Below are 11,883 nucleotides of genomic sequence, written 5' to 3'. Positions count from 1 at the left end.
ATTTTTTCAAACTTAGGCGAGTGCCGGACTGCAGCTAAGTCTCTAAGTGAGAGAACTTAGGCGAGTGCTGGACTGCAGCTAAGCCCCCAAGTGGGAGGATTGCTCTCCACTCGGTAGGATTTTTTCAAACTTAGGCGAGTGCCGGACTGCAGCTAAGTCTCTAAGTGAGAGAACTTAGGCGAGTGCTGGACTGCAGCTAAGCCCCCAAGTGGGAGGATTGCTCTCCACTTGGTAGGATTTTTTCAAACTTAGGCGAAACGGATTCGCAGCTAAGACCCCGAGTGGGAGGCTGGCTCGCCACTCGGTAGGAAACTGTTTTTACAAACTTAGGCGAAGCGGATTCGCAGCTAAGCCACCCACTGGGGGATTTCTTACGCAAACAAAAAACAATAATAATCACTGGGAAAATTATAACGCTCTTGTCTTTGATAAATAAACTACAGGAGTTTTTCTTATTACATCTCATCCGAGTGAGAATTTAAGTATAAAAGGGGCGGAGTAGCTCCGCATTCCAGGCTCGTGGCTCATCAATCTGGCGATCGACATTGTAGAGGTGGTATGCTCCATTGTGGAGGACTCTGGTGACTATGAAGGGGCCTTCCCAAGTAGGAGCGAGCTTGTGTGGTTTCTGCTGATCCACTCGGAGGATTAAGTCTCCTTCTTGGAAGGCTCGGCTCTTCACGTTTCTGGCATGGAATCGACGCAAGTCTTGCTGATAGATGGTCGATCGAATCAAGGCCATTTCTCTTTCTTCTTCTAGGAGGTCGACTACGTCCTGCCGGGCTTGTTCTGCTTCATCTTCTGAGTAGAGCTCGACTCTGGGAGCGTTGTGAAGCAGGTCACTCGGTAAGACCGCCTCGGCTCCATAGACCAGAAAGAATGGGGTTCTTCCGGTCGATCGATTCGGGGTTGTCCTCAATCCCCAAAGGACCGATGGAAGCTCGTCGACCCATGCACCTGCTGCATGCTTGAGATCACGCATCAATCGGGGTTTCAGTCCTTTGAGAATTAGGCCGTTTGCCCTTTCTGCTTGCCCATTCGACTGAGGGTGAGCGACCGAAGCATAGTCGACCCGAGTGCCCTGAGAGGCGCAAAAGGCCCTGAATTTGTCGGAATCGAAGTTTGACCCATTGTCGGTGATGATGCTGTGCGGAACTCCATATCTGAATATCAACTCTCTGACGAAACTGATAGCGGTGCAAGCATCAAGATTCTTGATAGGCTTGGCCTCAATCCATTTGGTGAACTTGTCGACTGCTACCAGCACATGAGTGAAGCCGCTCCTGCCTGTTCTCAATGGTCCAACCATGTCCAACCCCCAAACAGCGAAGGGCCAGACAAGTGGAATGGTTTTCAGGGCCGACGCGGGCTTGTGTGGCATGTTGGAGTAATACTGACATCCTTCACATTTGTCGACTATCTCTTTGGCCATCTCATTGGCTCTTGGCCAGTAGAACCCCACTCGGTATGCTTTAGCCACAATGGTCCGAGAGGACGCATGATGGCCACAAGTCCCCGAGTGGATATCGTTAAGGATCATCTGACCTTCTTCTGGTGTAATACACTTCTGGCCGACCCCAGTTGCGCTTTCTCTATATAACTGTCCCTTTATGACTGTAAAGGCCTTGGATCGACGGACGATCTGTCGAGCTTCTTCTTCATCTTCTGGGAGTTCTTTCCTTAGGATGTACGCGATGTACAGTTCTGTCCAGACGGGAGTGATAACCGGGACTTCCATGATCAAGTCGACCACAGCTGGCACTTCGACTTCAGTCGGATCCGTGGCACTTTTTGGCTGCGGGGCCTCTCCAGTGAAGGGATCCTCCTGGACTGATGGTGTGTGGATGTGTTCTAGAAACACATTGCTAGGAATGGCTTCTCTTTTGGAACCTATTTTTGCCAGATCATCAGCTGCTTGATTTTTCAGTCAGGGTATGTGATGAAGCTCTAACCCCTCGAATTTCTTCTCCAGTTTTCTCACTGCATTGCAATAACCAGTCATGGCTGGACTTCTGACATCCCATTCCTTCATCACTTGATTGATCACCAAATCTGAGTCGCCATAGACCATGAGGCGACGAACGCCGAGTGAAATGGCCATGCGCAACCCATATAAAAGTGCTTCGTATTCTGCCTCGTTGTTAGAGGAATCAAAGTGGATTTGAAGAACATATCTGAGTTTATCTCCTCTGGGAGAGACCAACACCACTCCGGCTCCGGAACCATTTATCATCTTGGAACCGTCAAAGAACATGGTCCAATGCTCCGAGTGGACCTGAGTCGGCAGTTGCTGTTCAATCCACTCGGCGACGAAATCCACGATTGCCTGGGACTTGATAGCTTTCTTTGCCTCAAACTTGATATCTAGAGGAAGGAGTTCAATCGCCCATTTTGCCACTCGACCAGTTGCGTCCCTGTTATGCAAGATCTCTGACAACGGAGCGTCGCTGACGACTGTAATGGAATGATCAGAGAAGTAGTGGGCAACTTTCTTTGTGGTCATATAGATCCCATATACGAGCTTCTGATAATGAGGATATCTTTGCTTCGATGGGGTCAAGACTTCAGAAATATAATACACTGGGCGCTGAATTTTGAAGGTTTTCCCTTCTTCTTCCCGCTCGACCGTGAGTACCGTACTGACGACTTGTCCTGTGGCTGCAATGTAAAGCAACAAAGGCTCCTTGCTGATTGGGGCAGCAAGCACCGGCTGGGTGGAGAGCAGAGCTTTGAGTTCTGCGAACGCTGCGTCAGCTTCAGGAGTCCACTCGAACTTGTCAGACTTCTTCATCAATCGGTAAAGAGGTAATGCCTTTTCACCGAGACGAGATATGAATCGACTTAGGGCGGCCAAGCAACCAGTAAGCTTCTGAACATCGTGCACTCGCACATGACTTTTCATTCAAAGTATAGTACCAACTTTTTCTGGATTGGCGTCGATTCCCCGTTCGGAAACGAGAAAACCGAGTAACTTTCCGCAAGGAACCCCGAATGTGCATTTTGATGGATTAAGCTTGATATCAAACCTTCTGAGGTTGGCAAAGGTTTCAGCAAGGTCAGTCAGCAGGTCGGAACCCTTCCGTGACTTGACCACAATATCATCCATGTACGCCTCCACATTCCGACTGATTTGGGTGAGCAAACACTTTTGAATCATCCTCATGAATGTGGCTCCGGCATTCTTGAGGCCGAATGGCATGGTAACATGGTAACATAACAGAAGCACCCAAATGGAGTGATGAAAGCTGTTTTGATCTCGTCAGGTCCATACAGACGGATCTGATGGTACCCGGAATAGGCGTCTAAAAAAGACAGTCGCTCACATCCCGCAGTCGAGTCGACTATCTGGTCGATGCGGGGGCGAGGAAAATGGTCTTTCGGGCAGGCCCGATTGATATGTTTAAAGTCAATGCACATGCAAAGTGACTTGTCCTTCTTGGGGACCATGACAACATTGGCGAGCCACTCGGAGTGGTAGATTTCTCGGATGAACTCTGCCGCTAAGAGCCGAGCTACCTCTTCGCCAATGGCCTTTCTCTTCTGGACGGCGAACCGTCGGAGATGTTCCATGACAGGTTTTATTTTTGAGTCAACTCTCAGGCGATGCTCAGCCAGCTCCCTGGGAACACCTGGCATGTCAGAAGGTTTCCATGCGAAAATGTCCCAGTTCTCACGGAGGAACTGGATGAGCGCTTCTTCCTATTTGGAGTCGAGTGTTGTCGAGATATGAGTCGGAGCAGCGCCGGGATCGGTCGGGTGGATGTGAGCTGTCTTCGTATCGCCAGTCGACTGAAAAGCCGATTCTGTGGCGGGCTTATTGGCTCGCAACAAATCACTCGGGTCTGCAGTCTTCTGGTATTCCTGCAACTCCACCACTGCCATCTGAGTATCAGCGATCTTCGAACCTTTCAGAAAACATTCTTCCGCTTTTTTCCGATTGCCCGTAATGGTGATCACACCTTTGGAGCCAGGCATCTTCAATTTGAGATACACATAACATGGTCGGGCCATGAAGCGTGCGTAAGCCGGCCTGCCCAAAATAGCGTGGTAGGCACTCTGGAAGTCTACAACTTCAAATGTCAACTTTTCTTTGCGGTAATTCTTGGAATCACCAAAAACCACATCAAGAGCAATCTAGCCGAGTGATTCAGCCTTCTTCCCAGGAATGACTCCATGGAAACTCATGTTGCTGGCACTGAGTCTGGACATCGGAATGCCCATCCCTTTTAACGTCTCAGCATATAATATGTTCAAACCACTGCCACCATCCATCAAGACTTTGGTCAGTCGAGTGCCTTCAACCACTGGGTCGACCACCAGAGCTTGCCTCCCAGGGGTGGCAATATGCGTTGGGTGATCGGACTGGTCGAACGTGATGGCAGTCTGAGACCATTTCAAATAACTTGGTGTTGCCGGAGCAACCATATTCACCTCTCGGTTGATGACTTTCAGTCGACTTTTGCTCTCAACATCAGCAAAAATCATCAGGGTGGAATTGACTTGGGGGTATCCATCATCGCTATCTTCTTTGTCCTCAATTTTGTTTGTCTCCTTTTCTTTATCTTTGGGCTGCTTGCCCTGGAACTGCTAGATCAAGAGTCGACACTGTCGAGTGGTATGTTTTGGGTAAATGAAATTACCCTCTTTATCTTTCTTTGTGTGGACGAGGCATGGCAAGTCCAACACATCATTTCCGTCCTGGTCTTTAACCTTTTTAGGGTTCCAAGGCCCTTTAGGTTTCCCTTTAAACTTTCCTTGGGTTAAAGCCAAGGCTTCCCCGGGGGCCGCTGGCTCGGCTTTCTGCTTCTGTTTCTGATTGGAATTGCCCCCGGGTTCTTGGGCGACTAACTTGAGTTTGCCACTCCTGAGCCGATCTTCATCTTCGCCATTAGCGTACTTGGTGGCAATCTCCATCATCCGATTCAGGGACATATCCCCAGTTCGACCGAATTTCAAATTCAGTTCTCTATACTTGACGCCTTCCTTGAAGGCACAAACTGCTTGGTGGTCAGGCACATTCTCCACCGAGTGATGTAATGTGATCCACCTCTGGATGTAATCCCTCAAAGTTTCATTTGGCTTCTGTACACAAGACCGTAGTTCCGTCAGTCCTGCCGGCCGCTTGCACGTACCTTCAAATGTGGTGACGAACACTCGGGAGAGATCCTCCCAAGTGTAAATGCTGCTAGGTGCTAACTGGTTCAGCCACGCTCTGGCCGAGCCCTCCAACATGAGAGGAAGGTGCTTCATGGCCACTTCATCATTCCCGCCGCCGATCTGGACGGCCACTCGGTAATCTTCAAGCCAAGTATCGGGCTTGGACTTGCCAGTGAACTTACTGACTCCAGTCGCCAACCTGAAGTTGGGAGGAATCACAGCGGCCCTGATGGCCCTACTAAAGCATTCTGGCCCCGAAACATGCACTCTGCTGCTGGTAGGTGCATCTCTGTCGTGACCTTCTCGGTGAGCCCTGTTCCTGTCGACCAAACCCTGGACGAGAATGGATCTCGCGTCAAAGCCAGGCCCTCTGGGGTCGACTGGAATCCTTCGCCCACCACTATGAGGGCGCCTGTCATCCTGTTGGCGAGGCACATACGACCCGCTCCTCGGGGGAGGCGTGGGCACTCGACGTCGACCGTCACGATCGACTCGGTGATCATACTGCTCACGGTTCCCATACTGGTCACGCCGGTCTCCACGTCCCTCACGCCTCGGGGGCGATCTCGGGCTGTGAGCCGACTGGACTGTGTCCGCGGCAACGGATCTGCTGTGAATCATGTTCCGCGACTGAGAAATAGCGGAATTCTGATCTCCTGCTGCCTAGAGTAACGCTCTGATCTGCAGCAAGCCTCTGCCAGCCTCCGACTGGGAAGGCTGAATCAACTCTGCTATGCGAGCTGCAGCTGCTAAATTCTGAATCGGAGTTCGATATACCTGCAGGGGCGGGAAGAGCTAACATTGACTGGATTCGGGAATCCGTTGTCGCGCACGCTCGTCGAGTGCTCGCTGGAGGTTCTCCAGTCGAGTGCGCTCGGCTAAGTTTGCCAGGCGCGCATCCTCCAAGGCGCGAGCCTCGGGGGTCTCTCCAACGATAGGAGTGTGCAGTGCATCCATGTTCCGGCGGTGAAGTTCTTCTCTCTGCAGCGATGTAAGAGGCTCGGGAAGATACTCCTCATGGAGACGCGACGGGTCGCCTCCACCCGCGCCTCCGTCGGTACGGGGAAAACCGGGAGGACTGGGCGGTCCATCGACCATCAGAACCTCCGCCACCGGATCGCTGCTGTCGCACTTGGATGCGGTCTCTGCGGAGCCAGTTGACAGGTCGAACAGGCCGTAGAGGGATTCATCGGGCTCGATCGCCGCGACTTGGGGGGTGGCCGACTGACGCGCCACCGCATGCCTCACCCACCGCTGAAGTCTCGACCGACCGGAACGCTTGCGCCGGCGGGAAACGGGGAGTGAGGACAACACAGGAGCCGACCGATAGGGGGTCGACGGTTGCCGCAGGAGAACGCCGCGGACGCATGCGCTAAAGTGCGTTGCCCCACGAGCAGGGAGTGCGTCCACGTCGAGCGGAGCCTCCTGGAGCCAAGCAGAGTCGTCGACGATGAACGTGAGCGCGCCGAGACGGATCTCGCGGCCCTCCACCGAAACTCCGTCGAAAACCATGATGATTCGGGTCGGAAAAAAGTCGCAACTTCTCCAACAAACGCTAAAACACCGGCCCCACGGTGGGCGCCAACTGTCGTGGTTCTATGTCTGATAGTAGTGTAGGGGGTAAGTATGGAGAGGCAAGATCTTAGCTGTGGAGAAGTTGTAAGCACGCAAGGTTTACGAGTTCAGGCCCTTCTCGGAGGAAGTAATAGCCCTACGTCTCGGAGCCCGGAGGCGGTCGACTGGATTATATGAATATGGGTTACAGAGGTGCGAACCCTTGTCTCGGAGGAGGGGGTGGCTTATATAGAGTGCGCCAGGACCCCGGCCAGCCCACGTTACAAAGGGTTCAATGTACATTAAGACGGGGCGTTACTGGTAACGCTGGTAATAAAGTGCTATGATGACCATAAAAGCTATTTAATGACCGACCGTTAGCGTGCGGAGTGACTTTAGGTCTCCCGGCCGTCGAGTGGTTGGATCTTGGTCGAGTAATTGCTTCTTGGTCGAGTGTCTTTGAGTCTGTCGAGTGGAACACCTTCAAGTCGATTGAAAGGTGATTTCTTCTAGAGATGTCCCTGGGTAGGACAGTTAGGACAGGTCCATGACCCTACCCTAGGTACATAGCTTCATCAGAGGCCGTTCTGGGAGCCGGCCGGATCATCAGGAGAGGGATGCATACAGCAGGTCGGGCGATATGAGAGGCTCAGGCAGGGGTGCGCCCCCGGACACAGCGGATACTGATGTTGACATGGACGAAGCAAGCAGGAAGAGGCTTGCGGGGAAGGAACTAGGGGCCAACCAGCAACAATCTTTGAACACAGATGATACACGCAAGGTTGACGACCAGCTAGCCATTGTTCCTGTCACCAATCCTCCAATTGTCACAGAGCAGAAACGGACCAAAAAAGGTTTCGAGCAAAGCGATGGAAGCAACTCAACAGTCAGAAAATTGGCGGGCTCCTTCAAGGAGCGCCGCCAGGCCCAATGAATGCTCTTTGTTGGAACTGCTGTGGAGTAGGTAAACCTGCGGCAGTTCGAGAGCTTCGCGATTTTGCGAAGAAGTTTACCCCTGCCCTCCTATGTATCGTTGAAGGAAATATGCCCTAGAGGAAATAATAAAGTTATTATTTATTTCCTTATATCATGATAAATGTTTATTATTCATGCTGGAATTGTATTAACCGGAAACATGATACATGTGTGAATACATAGACAAATAGAGTGTCACTAGTATGCCTCTACTTGACTAGCTTGTTGATCAAAGATGGTTATGTTTCCTAGCCATAGACAAAGAGTTGTCATTTGATTAACGGGATCACATCATTAGTAGAATGATGTGATTGACTTGACCCATTCCATTAGCTTAGCACTTGATCGTTTAGTTTGTTGTTATTGCTTTCTTCATGACTTATACATGTTCCTATGACTATGAGATTATGCAACTCCCGTTTACCGGAGAAACACTTTGTGTGCTACCAAACGTCACAACGTAACTAAGTGATTATAAAGGTGCTCTACAGGTGTATCCGAAGGTACTTGTTGGGTTGGCGTATTTTGAGATTAGGATTTGTCACTCCGATTGTCGGAGAGGTATCTCTGGGCCCACTCGGTAATACACATCACTTAAGCCTTGCAAGCATTGCAACTAATGAGTTAGTTGCGGGATGATGTGTTACAGAACGAGTAAAGAGACTTGCCGGTAACGAGATTGAACTAGGTATTGAGATACCGACGATCGAATCTCGGGCAAGTAACATACCGATGACAAAAGGAACAACGTATGTAGTTATGCGGTTTGATCGGAGCCAATATGAGCATCCAGGTTCCGCTATTGGTTATTGGCCGGAGATGTGTCTCGGTCATGTCTACATAGTTCTCGAACCCGTAGGGTCCGCACGCCTAAAGTTTCGGTGACGATTGTATTATGAGTTTATGTGATTTGATGTACCGAAGGTAGTTCAGAGTCCCGGATGAGATCGGGAACATGACGAGGAGTCTCAAAATGGTCGAGACGTAAAGATTGATATATTGGACGACTATATTCGGACATCGGAAAGGTTCTGAGTGGTTCGGGTATTTTCAGAGTACCGGGAGTTACGGGAATTCATCGGGAGAAGTATTGGGCCTTATTGGGCCATACAGGAATAGAGGAGAGAGGCCAAAAGGAAGGAGGTGCGCCCCCCTGTCTGAATTGGACAAGGGGTGCAGCCCCCTTTTCCTTTTCCCTCTCCCCCTCTTTCCTTCTCTCCTACTCTGGAAAGGAAAGGGGAATCCTACTAGGACTTGGGAGTCCTAGTAGGACTCCCCACACTTGGCGCGCCCCCTCTAGGGCCGGCCTGTCCCTCCCGCCTTTATATACGGGGGCACGGGGGCACCTCTAGACACACAAGTTGATCTGTTGATCTCCACCATAATCCACCTCGATCATATCGTACCGGTGCTTAGGCGAAGCCCTGCGTCGGTAGCATCATCATCACCGTCATCACGCCGTCGTGCTGACGGAACTCTCCCTCGAAGCTCTGCTGGATCGGAGTTCGTGGGACGTCATCGAGCTGAACGTGTGCTGAACTCGGAGGTGTCGTACGTTCAGTACTTGATCGGTCGGATCGTGAAGACGTGCGACTACATCAACCGCGTTGTGCTAACGCTTCCGCTTTCGGTCTACGAGGGTACGTGGACAACACTCTTCCCTCTCGATGCTATGCATCACCATGATCCTGTGTGTGCGTAGGATTTTTTTTGAAATTACTACGTTCCCCAACAATTGTGGAGACACAAATAGAAGGAGGCAGGGTAGAAGCTCTAGCTAGTTCGATAGGCTATGATAACGCATATGCAGTTGACAGTCAAGGCTGTAGTGGCGGTATTGGACTTTTTTGGAGTAATGTAATAAAAATTGAAATTCTTGGTTATTTGTGTTATCATCTGGACGTGTATGTTGAGGAGGAAGGGGAGGACAAGTGGAGGATGACATGCGTCTATGGTGAAGCCCAAACTCACCCGCGTCACCAAATTTGGACAGTTCTGAAAAACATACGCACTTTGAGCACGCTCCCGTGGATTTGTATCGGTGATTTCAATGAGGTTTTACGTCCAAGTGAGTATGAGGGCATGGGACAACGTAGCAACGCTCAGATCCAAGCATTTAGAGATACTATTGATGTTTGCATGTTGCTAGATTTGGGATACAAAGGACAGTTTTGGACTTTTGAGAAGAGGGTGGCAGGTGGTACCTACACCCGGTGTAGATTGGATAGGGCCTTGGGCAACTCTGATTGGTTGGCAAGGTTTCCCTTGGCCTCAATCACGCATGAAACTGCAGCTTGGTCAGACCACCTTGCTTTGCTTCTAGACTTCGGTCGGGCCAAAACTGAAACAAGGAAATATGAGTTTAAATATGAGAAGACGTGGGAGACGCATGCGGGCCTTAATGATGCGGTTGCACAGGGCTGGGGTGTGGGTGCACCTTGTTCCACGGTGGAAGAGATGAGAGGAAAGCTTGGTAATTTAGCAAAGGACCTGGGAAGGTGGAGTAATGACACTTTCGGCAGTGTACGGAAAGAGATTAAAGCCCTAAAAAAGATGCTTGAAGAGCTTTGGGCGACCCCCTACGTATAGGTCCATCACATGCAGAACTCAAGGTTAATGAACGGCTGATTGAACTTTATCATAGGGAGGAAATTATGTGGCGGTGGCGGGCACGGATAGACTGGTTGACTGCAGGAGATAAAAACACAAAGTTCTTTCATTTGAGAGCGAGTCTGAGACGAAAAAAGAATCTGATCAAAGCTCTACAAAATTCCTTGGGTGCTATAGTGGTAGACCCGGATGAGATGAAAAGCTTGGCAAAGGAGTTCTATCAAACGCTCTATACAACCAAAGGGGTGCAGGGCATAGATGAAGTGCTTAATCACGTACCACGGAAAGTCTCAGAGGAGATGAATGTAATGTTGAACGCTGAATATACAAAGGAGGAGGTGAAAACAGCCCTGTTTCAAATGTTCCCCACCAAAGCTCCGGGACCGGATGGCTACTCGACGCACTTTTATTAGCATCATTGGGATATCTGTGGTGACCATGTGACGAGGGTGGTGCTGAGCGTAGTTCGGGGAGAGAAAAGCCCGAAAAGTATTAATGACACAGTTTTGGTTTTGATCCCAAAGGTTCTAGACCCTACCTTACTCTCTCAGTTTCGACCCATCAGTTTGTGCAAACGTAATCTATAAGATTGCATCCAAAGTGGTAGCCAACAGATTGAAAGTAGTTTTGCCTGACATAATCTCAGAAAATCAGTCTGCCTTTGTACTGTGCATACGAGTGCCTACATTTCATGAAGAAGTCCAAAACCAAGACTAACAGCTTTTGTGCTCTCAAGCTGGACATGATGAAGGCATATGATAGATTGGAGTGGTCATATCTGAAGGCCATTATGAGCAAATTGGGCTTCTCTCAGCAGTGGATTACCACAGTAATGGGTATGGTTTCTTCAGTATCCTTTTCTGTTCTTTTTAATGGTGAGAAGCTCGAGTCTTTCAGACCTACCAGAGGGATCCGGCAGGGAGACCCAATCTCCCCCTACTTATTCTTGATTGGAGCAGAGGGCCTTTCGTGCCTCCTGAAATCCAGATCACAGTCATCACTTGCAGGTATTAAGGTGGCCCCAACAGCTCCATCCATAAACCACCTTTTGTTTGCAGATGTCAGCATGCTACTTTTTAAGGCTAGTGTAGAGGGTTCGGTTGTAGTGTCAAACCTATTGGAGATTTATTGCAATGCCTCAGGACAGCGTATTAATAATGACAAATCATCAATCTTCTTCAGTCCAGGTTGCCCGCTTCCTTTGAGGACAGAGATCAAAAACACTTTACATGTCGAGAATGAGTCCTTAAATGAGCTTTATCTTGGCATGCCAACAGATGTTGGCCAGTCCAAAAATGGCACTTTTAAATATCTACGAGATCGGGTGTGGGAGAAGATCAAAGGATGGATGGAGAAGTTACTGTCTGCAGCAGGGAAAGAGGTCTTGATCAAATCAATCGCTCAGGCAATACCTGTATATTCTATGTCTTGTTTTCGCTTGCCACGGGGTTTATGTGAAAGTATAACTTCAATTATACGACAGTTTTGGTGGGGAAGCAAGGAAGGTAAGAGAAAACCTAGTTGGGTTGCTTGGGACACTATGATCCAACCGAAGCATCTGGGAGGCCTAGGCTTCCGAGATATGGA

This window comes from Triticum urartu, chromosome 3A, assembly GCF_056163025.1.
Source record: "Triticum urartu cultivar PI428250 chromosome 3A, HENAU_Tu73, whole genome shotgun sequence".
NCBI classification, from domain to species: domain Eukaryota; kingdom Viridiplantae; phylum Streptophyta; class Magnoliopsida; order Poales; family Poaceae; genus Triticum; species Triticum urartu.
This window is presented reverse-complemented; position numbering follows the sequence as displayed.